The sequence below is a fragment of the Diorhabda carinulata genome, chromosome X, assembly GCF_026250575.1.
Source record: "Diorhabda carinulata isolate Delta chromosome X, icDioCari1.1, whole genome shotgun sequence".
In the NCBI taxonomy this organism is placed as follows: domain Eukaryota; kingdom Metazoa; phylum Arthropoda; class Insecta; order Coleoptera; family Chrysomelidae; genus Diorhabda; species Diorhabda carinulata.
The window spans coordinates 66685989-66698056 of record NC_079472.1 but is presented as its reverse complement, the minus strand read 5'-3'; the positions used below and the strand labels follow the sequence as shown (position 1 = coordinate 66698056).

The 12068-nt window shown below is 30.4% G+C and overlaps 1 protein-coding gene across 7 annotated transcripts in view; it reads left to right on the top strand.

Annotated features, from left to right (window-relative positions):
• Positions 1 to 12068, top strand: part of LOC130902236 (protein madd-4) — a 161275-nt gene that overhangs the window by 36897 nt on the left and 112310 nt on the right. The window contains exon 1 of one of the 7 annotated variants that reach the window (XM_057814195.1): positions 6806 to 6831. The exons of the other annotated variants lie outside the window; for them this stretch is intronic. The gene's annotated coding sequence lies outside the window, so the exon portion shown is untranslated. Of the gene's footprint in view, positions 1 to 6805; positions 6832 to 12068 lie in introns of those variants that run through there. 7 annotated transcript variants of the gene reach the window in all.

Genomic DNA, 12068 nt, shown 5'->3' with positions numbered 1-12068 from the left:
ACATATATCCGTGGTGTCTTTTCTGAACCGTTTGGCATAACATCGAAAGACGCCATGTCCTGTTAGGACCTGTGTCAGGTAGAAGTCTCTTCAATCTATTATTTTTATTATTATTATTATGAATTTTTAATAATATTTTAATTCTTGGGTTCTATTCATTAACTCTGATTTTGATTTCAGTTATTCGAAAAATGATTTTCACCTGTGAGTTTCTTCTCTTATTATATTTCGGAATTTTCAATAATTATGGGTTTTATTTGTGTTCCTTTCCTTGCTCCTTATTTCGATCTTATGTAAATATTGTTTTAAAATCATCTTTTCTCTGACATGTTTTTTATGTATTCTTATGTAATCGAGTCCTACGGCATTATGTATTTTCATTATTTCTTCTCGCAATTCTTCGAATAAATTGACGTCCAAACAGTTGTAGAATACTAATTTCCTTGTTAGTAATTCGGTAATTCGGGAATTGGAGTTGTCATTTAGCAAAATATATCACAGGATCTCAAGGATGTTATGATTTTACCGAAGTGAGCCGGAAACATTTTGAGTATCTACTGTAATCACTTTCATATCGCTTTATATTCTATAAAGTTTGTCGATCTATTATGTGATTATTGTGAGAATATTAATGAATGGAGTTTATTCAAATGATATAATCTTTATTGATATGTGTGTTGTAGAATTTCGGCAATGGTAATATGAATTTTAAGGATTTATAAAAATAAAATGAGATGAGTTATCTCCGAAATTAAAGGCACCTCTTATAGTTTTATAGATTCATTAATTATTTTTAATCAATCTCAACAAAAATTCACCAATTTTTTTGTTGTTTCATTGAATATTTTTGACATTTCGTAATCAATTAACGATTCGCACTATTAGTTATAATATCAATTGAACTAGAAAGATTTGGCTCTAATATGTAGTTTTGAATCCACTTGTTTCATTGATCTCCATCTCCAATCAAGTGATTTATCAAAAAATTCATGTGACCATTTTATTTTACAGGTATTGTAAAGATGCTGTGTAAACATTTGAGAGGATTGGAAGTTACCAATAAATGAGCAGTAATGGAAAAAAATTAGTTTTCAATAATATAGCAATGATTGTTGATATATTTAGACAAAAAGGGCATTAGTATTGATACTTTTTGCAAAACAATTCCATATATCCAGAGAAGCACGATTTGAGGTTGCCCTCCATCCACGATTGATTTTAGGACCAGACACTACAAGATTTTGAGAGATAAGGAGGAAACTATCGGAAATAAACACACAGTGGACTTCTTCCTTAAAATAAAAAAAGAGAGAATTCAGAGAAAAAGAAATAATAGATTATATGTAGATGTTTATCGTGAAATTATTGGGAAGATTCGTTTGAATTTTGCTTGCATAATGAGATCCCTATTCAAGCAGACTTTGTCTCGTTGATCCGAAAAGTTACTTGTTAGAACGTTTTTTAAATCAATCAAAGTATTACAAGGGTAAATTTTCGAAACTATTGAATATAAAAGATAAATGTTATGGTAACCATTAAGGTTTTCCCTATAGAAATTAGCAATAATTGATTCGCTTACAGAGATAAATCTGTTCAAAACATTGGGATTGCCATCAATATCTGGAATGCAGATAATGTATTTCCATTCGAATTGTCCCTGTGCCATTTCTGATTCCAATAATTGATTATCACTATCTTCGGTGTGTAATTCAAGAATATTTGCCTTTTTTGATTCAAGTTTGAAATTTGATTTATCTTTAGAGTTAGAACTAATAGGAAAAAGAATCAACTCTAAATTGACTAATAGCAGTTTCAATTTTCTCTAAAAGATTGTCTGAATTCATGAATTGTACTTACAAAATAAAAACTGCTTCTTTGATCATCCTTCCTGTACTACAATGAACAGTTTATACTCGAGAAACTAGACGATGTAGATCCGTAGAGACCATTACCTGTAGGAGATATTAATGCACTGATATGAAAGATGATAGTTTTCCTATAATATGTGAATAATTATCTAAAATGGTTACTTATATGAACAAATAATTGGGAAGCATGATTTTTCTCATTGTGTTTAAAGAAAAAGATAAAATAAGCATTCACGAATGACGTTAGAACAAATTGTACAAATTTTATTGAGGTTATTGATGCAGGACTTGGAAAAGGATTATTATATACGATTTTTTCACTATAAAACCTATAAAATAGCTTATAAAAAGCTCATATGAATGTATAGAACGTTAAATACAGTTACAAAGTGTACGTATACACATATTTCATACAATATATTATTGCTCATTTAAACATAGTACCTACATAGTTATCGAAAATTATAATATCTCCATATTAATTTAACATAAAAACAAAGTCTGCTTTACTTTAATCTTTTTTAGTCTATTTTTCAACATAATTTGATATAAAATATTAAAACACTGAGAAATTCAAACATAAAATCATGTTGAAAGGTTTGGGAGCGTTGAGGAGCACATAAACGACAAACACCTTCAGTGCTAATGATCCGTACATTTTTTATGTGTACAGAACTAAATTTAGTACATATTTAGTAGTATTTCACACGAGAAAATTATAAAAACCGATTTTTTATGCAATACAATATGATATAGCTAAATCAAGAAAGTATCTGATAGCAGTGATTAATGATTCATCAATCACTACTGTGATTAATGGGTATTTTAAGGTCGAGCAAGCAGACGTATAATGGGTACATTAAACAACAATCGTGGATAAAATTAATTTCCAGAAACTACGAAAAATTTCTTATGGAATGTAATGTGTCTCTTTTCTGATTTAACTTCGTTCTTTAATAGTTTGTTTTTTCTGTTTCTCCAAGGTTTTTCTCACACTCACACGACTTAAAATACTTTCACTTCACTGGTTTTTTGTGAACTCATTTTTTCACAAACTGTTATTCACATTGATGTAAAGGTAGATGAAATTCTCATTTTACATCAAGTTTCAATAAAAAAAAAACATTCTGTTTATTGAGTTCTCTTTGAAACTGGATATTCATCTTCTTCATAATAACAGAATTCCATTACTTTCCATCTAGCAATTATTATGTGTATCAGTTTTCCTAATAAAATTAGATTGTATTTTAAAAATGATGTGGCATTAAATAGTTGCGAATTATAGACTATTCACTGATTTCCATTACACTGTTTTTCCTTTAATTTTATTGATATACAATATGAGTTACCTACTATCGTTTAACGAGATATGCGGCGTAACACTTTCTTTATAAAATTTAAAAAAAGCAATATCCAAAATAGTAAGACATGAATATAAAGTTTATAGATTTTCGTTGCTATTCAATTGATTCTTTTTGAAATTGAAATCTGTCCAATTGAAAGTTATGTTAAGAAATCTGTTATGTTAATTTGTACGAATGATATAGATTTTTATAGGTTATGTTGTTGAGTTTTTTATAATTTACTTTTTCGAAATCGAAAGATTATATTTAGGCTATTTGAATCAGTTTTTTTATCAATACTATGATCGTTTTGAGCAATATATGTTGTTTTTTAAAATAGGAATTTTTTGTAGTTATTTGTCCTAGGCATATTCATAATTCATGAATTATAAAATATTTTTAAAAGTACTGCCTTACTGATCACGTACAAGTATTTAAAACTTGTCCAAAACGTAAACGTTGCCGTCATCTGTTCGGATAAACCAAGCTGAATTTATATCTCCTCTCACTCAAAATTCACGTTAATATAACTGAGAACCACTTTGTAACAACATAATGACTTGTTTTGTCAACTAAAGGCTAAAATAATATTGGTCCACACACAGCAGGCCTGTAATCTCCTTTTGTAGATTGTCTTGTGATGCTTAGTGAGAAGCAAATCGACGTGCCGAATATTTGGGATTCCGGATAATGAATATTTAGATACACTGAGATTACTTCAAATTCGCCACCGTAGGAGATTTACAGAGTTTTATAAACATTTAGCATTTACTAGATTAGGGGCTTGAAAAATTGTGTACATATCACTTATGTAAAATCGAAATAAGCAGCAGTATAGTTTCCTTTCGATACAATCAATGATTATCTTTGATTCAATAGTCATGTCTCATTGTGTATAGGGTCTCATAAATATTTTTCCAATATTTACTTTGTTTATTAAATAATCATAAGAAAACACTCAATAATTTGAAGTAAAGTCCAATGTCCAATTCTATGATTTAACCTAACTCTTTGAGACCTTGATAAAATCATATTTCGGGCTTAGATGCAAGTTCATGACTAAATTTTTTGACTGATTAACTAAACTTGGATATTTCTTCTATATATTCGCATCAGCTCACTACTACATACTTTGGAGTTGATTGATCGCCCATTTGAAATTATTGTGAAGTACACCAAACCTCAATAATTTCTCAACAAACAATTCTTTCCGCTCAAATCCATCTCTATCTGCGACGGGTTCTGGTTATTGTCTTTTTTCTAACCACCGATTTTCCATGTTTGGATTTTCCAAACGAATCCATTTTTCATCGTAACTAACAGTGCATCTAATGAATCATAATATTTAGGCAGGAAAATTAGGGAGCTGTTTACACGTCCTCACTTGTCCTCAATGGCGATGCATGGTATCTTTAGAAGGTCCAAGGGAATCCGATAATTGACAGGTGTTGATACTGAGTTCCTACTGTTTCCTTTTCAAACTCAATATTTCACACAGGTGGAAGACCTGAGAGCGAACTATCTCCAATCGTCAAATCTCCACTATTGAAACGATTCAACCAACGCTTTGCCATTTGCTCTTTAACTGTGCCTTCCCCTTCAATTTCACAAATTTTTCTTACTGCTTATGCTGCTTCAAACTTTGGTTTCCGATAATGTATTAGCAATAGACGAATTTCGTATTTATTTCACTGCATACTATTTATAATAAAAATTTCCTGTGTTATCATTAAAGGATAAAAAATGATGATTAAAAGCAATTTTACTCTCCATAGAATAGGAGACTAGTCGTAACTAGTTGACGTAAAAACCTATGAGACCTTCGAATTAATTCTCAATCTGTTTCATTCCACTTAAAAAACGATATTGGAATATTCAGAATAAAACTATTTTACTGATGAAATAATATCTTAAATCTTCTGATTAGACATGTATGTTGTGCAAGTGATTTCATCTGTATAAATATTGGAATACAGGGAATTTTATGGGATTTAAAGTACAGTTCATTCAATTTAATCTTCAATTATTGCTATTCAAATCTACCAACAGAAAAAAAATACAAGATTCTGGTTAAAGTTACATAATTTTGTTAAAAACGCAATATACATTATTATTTGAGTTCAAAATCATGAAAATTGTTAGTGAACAAACAATTTCATGTGTTTCGTACATATCATATCAATTTTTGCCAGCGTATGAGAATAATATAATATAATATGAAATATGCAAAAATGAGTCAGTGGTACAATAGCATTATGCTACCATTACATTACATTTTACATTAATTCACACAAAACCAGATTTAAAATACCTTAAAAACTTGAGACTGAGCAAGTTGGACGCATTCCAATTAATCAATTTGACAATGCTTATTTAGTTTCTGACAATCCGAAATTGAGATTTCTTGAAAGAAGCCGCACACCATAATTCCATCAAATAACTGTGAGTACGCCCTGAGAAAACTTACGACTACCTGATTCAGTGTATTAGTTTCATCCTATTTGAGAATAGAATTTCCAAATACACACATAAATCCATGGAAATGTATAAAAAATAGAATTTTCTTCATTGTCATATCACAAATTTTACTTCTCACCTTGCTACTGTGTTACTAAGTGTTACTAAGCGCTATATTATTACAAGGTTAAATTGGACCTGAAAAATAAATTGCATACGCTTCAATGAATGTTGAATAACTGAGTAAAAATAGAGCACTATTGAGAAAGAATTGCTTACCACAATACGTGTTCCTGATTACAGACCAATATATCTATGGTGAGATTATCGTCCTCCAATTCGAAAATTTATTCAGTGAAACAAATTCAAAGTTACGATACGATAACACTTTTGGATCAAACAACTTTGGATCAAATGAACTTGTAGATATGTCAATTTTCAAACTGATTCTCTTGCCACAGTTGACACGACTCCAATAAAAAACGCTACAATTTCAGTGAGATAAAATATTGTGATATACTATTGTGAGACGAAATAATTGATAAGGGATGCAAATCTCAAAATTTGATTTTTATCCAAAATGTGGGAAATTTATTCTGGAAGTTTTGAATCACATAGCGTTATTATTGTATGTATTATGACATTGATTCTGATTCTAATTAGTTTTATAGATTTTCCTCACACTTGGGAAAGGTCTAAATTTATAATATGCTAATAAAAAGTGAGCATCAAATCGAGAAAAGAAGATTTTATTATAGTATTATCATAATTGAGTTCAAAACAAAACCATCGAAAACATATGAATACTAATATTACTAAACTAAATAAAGTAGACACCCCTTCAAACAAAACAGAACCTCAAGATTTTCAAATTATGTATGTATTGTTGTTACAGCAAAAGGACCTCTTCCTATGTGTTATTCATTACGAAAAGGCTTTCGACAAAGTAAGTCACGATAAGCTAATGGACTACCTTTACAGGAATGGCCTAGACGAGAATGAGAATTTGCTAACTAAACTGCAGTGGTGAGAACTGAAACCGGCGACACAACAGAACAATACAGCATCAAAAGAGGCGTGCGACAGGCATGCGTGTTGTCTCCTCTACTCTTTAATATATATTCAGAAAAGTCTAATATAGAGAAGAAGAAGAATAATATAAGGTACGCTGATGACACGGTCTTAATTACAGACAGTGAACAGGATGTTCAAGCACTCTTAGATCGCAATTATAGGAGAAGATTATGGCCTTAACATCAACATCCATGTCTATCAATGTAAAGAGTGGCATCATTGAAAATGTCGAGAAATTTTGTTGAACAAAAGATATAGACACAGATATACATAGGATTTCAGGTCTTTAATGACTGTTGGACTATACACATATTTCAATTTTATACACATATTTTTGTTCTTCATATCCAGTAAATCGGAAAGATATTTATATTGTCCATACTCCACTTAATGTATTTCCCAGTAAACGGAGTGCAAATTCCCAAACTATTTGCTTTGTTCTGAGAAAATCTTCAGTTGGACGTTCTCAATGACTTCATTGTTTATGCTCAACCATTTTCGTACTAAATTGCTCATAATCTCATTTTCTCTGCTTTGATGAGATAAAACAAGTGAATATGAACAAGAAAAAGTCATTTTGTGGTTCAAGTGGCTTTAGTTAATATAGTTAGTTACGTTCTCATTATACATATATTGATCAGCTGTAACGATTTTTAAGTATGTCAACTAGATATTTTTTCAGTAGTTTGTAACAATATATTTCCAACATTGAAATCATTTTTGTCTATACGTAAAATTTTATGTTATTGAAAAAACAATTAGTACAAACATTCCCGGACAGTACAATAAGTCAATAACTAGTCTAACCAAAGTTTAGAAGCTTCCCTTTTATTTCATTGAGCTAATTTTCTTATCATATTTCATATGTTATATTTATTTACATAAACCCGTGTCAAAGTATAATTATTGTTGTCGGCTATAATGTTGGTGAACATTTTGTACAGTTTGCGTATCACTAGAAATTTTACTTTAATTTTTATACAGGGTGTTTCTAGATTCGACCTACAAACGCTCTACCACAGAGAGATCTCAATAAATGATTCATTTTGTTATAGGAATATCAAATTTGATGACAAATATGCTTCTTAATAAAGTAATATTTTGAAATAAGGAAACCAATGTGGAGTTGTCAAAGTTTCTTACCCCACTGGACCAAATACTTTTTTTAATTTTGTTTCAAATTGCCTCATTATTTTTAGTTAAAAAACTAAGAACGGTGTTGTAGGAATTTGCCTCTAAACAAAAGTCAAGGCAAGCACCTAAGTAATTTACAAATCAAATAATTATTCATTTAATTTCGAATAATGATTGAGCGTACGTAGTAGTGACTTTTTCACTCTCCAATAATATTTTCTTTAAATATATATATAAAAATTATTTCAATATTCTCCTAAAATAAAAATTATGAGAATTATATTATTGAAGGTACATTACGAAACACACAGCATAGTAATGATTAGATTATAGTTTTGAAGCAGCGTATTAAAACCAGCTTATGGTTGTGAGAGGCGAAATACAGGTTGAAATTTTGTCGTTCCATGAATACATTTCCGATATCTACGTGAATGTACACCTGTCCTTAAAACCGAACACTGGTTGTGGGTAAAATGAATTATTATTGTTCTACTACATCATTAATATTACACACATTAGTGATGTTAAAATTGTATTCACTCGAACTTGATCTATTCTACTTTCAGAAAAGAAGAATATTCTTCGATATCGAAATTAATAATTTTTCAGAATTTTTATAACTATTTTTATGCTTTGGCCGCAACAGGGTTACTATTTTAATGGAAAATTGGTTATAACTTTCTAATTATCTTTTAGAAAAAATGACAACCTCGTATTATTATGATGAGAAAGTCAAACTAACTACAAATATGTGATAGAATATAGGGTGTTCCATCAACAATATGTAGTTTTGATATGGAACAGCATTCTGGAACAACTTGTAAAAGTGTAAATAAATTTCAAATTTGAAGACTGAGGATGGCTGTAATCCCTTGAGTTTTCAAATTGGTATCTCAAAGGATAAGGTAGGCACTAAAATTTATCACACTAATAAATCAACCTGTATGTACTCGCAACTGCCGCAACAGGAAACATCTCCGGCAAGTCGTAACGTGTATGACTCACATAAGATAACAACAATCGCATTCGGCTATGACGGATTCCATGGAAATACCATATGAGAATACCTTAATAGATGAAATCCTGATTTATAGACTTAATCATTTGAAGTTTCGACATTACCTTCCAAGTACAAGACAGATTGTTCAAATTATGTAACGCTGGGAGAAAAGGCAATATTATAAGAAAGGGACATTCTAATTATGTCGTAATCACATAAGCAAGTGATTCGTCACATCAATAGCAAATTTTAGTTACAGATAATTACAGATAATTGTGAATTGGATGGATGGGAGGGCAGGAGCTATGCTAATGAATACAATGCTGTATTCGATTATGAAAATGCCGAGAAATGAGTTGAACCCTCCGATCGAATATCTTTGTACGACAACTATCTACTAAAACTTTTTTGTTTGTTTTTTAAATTAGTAAGATTCCGCAAATACTTTCGAATATACTTTAAATATTAAATAGTATATACGCGTAATTTATACCGTATAAAGTACGTCCCAGTCTTTGTCATGATTTACTCGAGTGATTCTTCCCACCTCATGATTCTGTGATGAAACAATCGTACGGGTTGCGTTTAATGGGGATTAAATTTTAAAATCTCTAATGTGATATATGCGAATAATTTATCTTGTCGAAAACCAGTTTTTTGTACTTTCACATAGACAACGAAATTGTGGTCACGAATGGGAAAATTCGAGCTCTATTTCACATTAAAAAAGCTTAAAATAAACTAGTTTGAACATGCCGCTTCAGAGAATTATTTCCGGATCAATATTAGACCACATCTCTCTGTGAAGTAATGAAGTAATAAGTTGGAAAAAGTTTTATTCAACTTTCTACATGATTCACTTTGAACTTTCTCTGCGATCGGAGAGTATGACTCGGAATTATTATGACTAGTAGAGAACATATATGGATACATTGAAAGTTATACATTGAATAGTTTATTATACATTGAAAGACTTGAATTCTTTATGTCCAATTTTGAAATGTATACGAAGTATTTGAAGATTGAACCCTCTGATATTTTCATACAAGAGACAAACTACAGCGTAATATTAAAAATTTTGTCTTTGGTTACAGAGCGTTTGTAAATAATGGAAGTACAATTCTATCTGAAAATTTTGAATTATGGACTTGAAACAAAAAATTGGCTATTCATTGCTTCGTTGCCTTCAAATGTATAACTAGAGATCTTTCGGAAATGGACCATACAAATTTTATTTCGGTCAGTTTCCAATGTTTTGTCAGGAGACTGTCTCAATAATTTGAAAAAAGACGTTAATTTCATTATTGAAAAATTAATTCCGTCCAACTCTCTCGAATTATATGATTTCTACCGAATATATCAACAAATATTTGAGACATTGAGAATGCCTTTTTGTTACATGTAACATAAATTATGTTAACGTTTAAATCAAAAATAATACAATTATTCAGAATAGAACGTTGTGTCTGAGATCAACAAATAATAAGTGCCTCATACTCCTAGTAAAATGATAAATCGTTTATGTTTACGAAAAGTCGTCATTTTCTACATTATAAATGTCACAGCAGCGTCTTTTGTTATAGGTTCGAGTTTTTCCAACGAATCTCTGTATAAGTAAATCTAGAGAATTTAATCTAGTGATCTAGGGAGCTAAAATATGGATGTCTCACTTCCATTCCAATAGTTAGGAATTGATTTTGATTCTCTTTCATTAGGGTCGAGGAAGTCAAATCAAACATATGACATCAAAATTTAAACACCATAAGGTTGATTGATTTCTATTCAAAGCAGCTTCCAGTAACTAACTATTCAAGTTAGTTGAATTATAGGATTAATTCTAGAGCCATATAAATCTAAATTTTGAACAACGTTCATATGTGAAGTCTTCGACAAATATGTAGCGGCCATTAATCAAAAAATTATTCATAGTTGCATCAAATACTAAATTTTGCTTGAATTATTCACGTCGTTTTTATCATTGACAGCTTTCTTGTTCCTATGTTTATGAACCATCACAGTATTATTGAAAATATTTTTTTACGGCAGCATACTCCGTTGCGTCCATTCTTCCAGTATTTTTCCGGTTCTTAGCATTTTCGGTAACTTGCTCATCGATGCTATATAGCTAAAACTTTTGAACAAATCCAATTCCGTTTGAATGAGTTTAGGCCAAAATTCAATTGAATTTGGTTCAATACAATTGGGGGTTGTAACATGGCACAAGAAGGCAACTTCTTTTCTAAGGAATTCAGACTTATCTAATTATCAAATCGACATGACTTACGAAGAATTGTGACCATGACACGTTGAAAGGTTGCAGAACCGTTTTTTCAACCGAATGGTATACGAGGATATTCGTGCGGCCATTATCTTCTGTGAAAACAGCATTTACTGTCAAATCTGGGTGTATTTCAATTCAGTGAAAACATTTTGCTAAACCTAAAAAAGAAAAATGAATAGTTCAACCAAGAATTTCATCCATGCGAGGAAAAGAGTATTTAGTTTCGATGGTTCTATCTTTAAATTTCCGATTATCAATTACTGAACGGAATTTTTTCTTTCCACTAACGTTTATTCGTTTGGGGACGGGAGAAGTAGGAAAGCTGTACGGAGATATACTCGGTCTAATAATTTTATTATCTAAGATCTTTTGAATCTGATTTTGAATTTCTTATTTCAAATATATCATATATACAGTTCTAAAATGTTGTCCAACTACGTGAGTAGATGTTAAGTCCGAATTTTCATCGTAAAGTATATATTGGAATATTATTAGTGACTTAGGGTTTATTTAATCGAATTTCGATAGGGGTTCAGCTAGAAGAGGTTCACGGAAATTTATAGAAATATTATTTAATGAGATTTCTTGCTCGATATGTATACTCGGAAATAATTATGTTATTTAATTTTATTTATGGAAGTATAATTTGTCAGTTATCGATACTTACAATTAAAATTACTGTTGTAAGTTGTTTTAATGGATTTAACAGAAAAATTGGATTTATAAATTGAGTCGGAGAATAATCTGAAGGCTGGATGGTTTGAGGCTAAATTGATATTATTTACATCGATTCTGAATCTCATAAAGGAAAATTTTGAGTTTCTTCAAATTGTTCGTGTTGAAATTTCATATCAGATGCTTTAGTAGGGTTTTTATTGATGTCTTCAATATCGAATAATTGCATTAGTAGG